This window comes from Bactrocera latifrons, unplaced genomic scaffold, assembly GCF_001853355.1.
Source record: "Bactrocera latifrons isolate USDA-ARS-PBARC rearing strain unplaced genomic scaffold, ASM185335v1 scaffold_85, whole genome shotgun sequence".
NCBI classification, from domain to species: domain Eukaryota; kingdom Metazoa; phylum Arthropoda; class Insecta; order Diptera; family Tephritidae; genus Bactrocera; species Bactrocera latifrons.
In genome coordinates, this window is record NW_017537545.1 from 60261 (window position 1) to 60910 (window position 650).

The window sequence follows — 650 nt, forward strand, 5'->3', positions numbered from 1 at the left end:
GGGCAATGCTATATTCGTTCCTCCGTTTTCGCCTCATCGTGGTTGTTATATTGCATATTTTTTATTTGTCTAAATATTGCTAATCAAAAATATATGTTACAAAATAATATATGTAAGTAATTGTCTTTGTTGCCTCAAGGTTTTTGTGTTTTTTGAAAAGTATTCAATAATTTTCAATGGAAAAAAAAAAAAGACTTTTGACATTTTTCATTTGCATCTATAGATCATTTTATTTTTCGATAAAGTTAACAATAGAAAAATAATACTTAAGTTTATTGGGTTACTCACAAAACAACAATTTTCAGTTGATGAAAAAATAATAGCTTTCATGAGGTTATATTAAAAATTTTGCATTCGTGGGATTTTGCAAATTTGTTCCAACAAAAGGCGACGTAATTCTAATTTCCACAAAAAATTAAAGTAGTCAACAAATTAATTTTTTTTTTTTATTATTATTAGAAACTTTTATTTGGATTAATATTTGCTGAAATATGAATAATRTTTACATTGCATATATTTGTGTCGTAAATATTCAGTATATTTAATCTATTGGTGAAATATAGCAAGTTACACGTTGAATTTTTGCTGTTAATGGCTTTAATTTATAAGTAACGTATGTATTTATAAAATTAGGTTTTAAAAACCTGAAA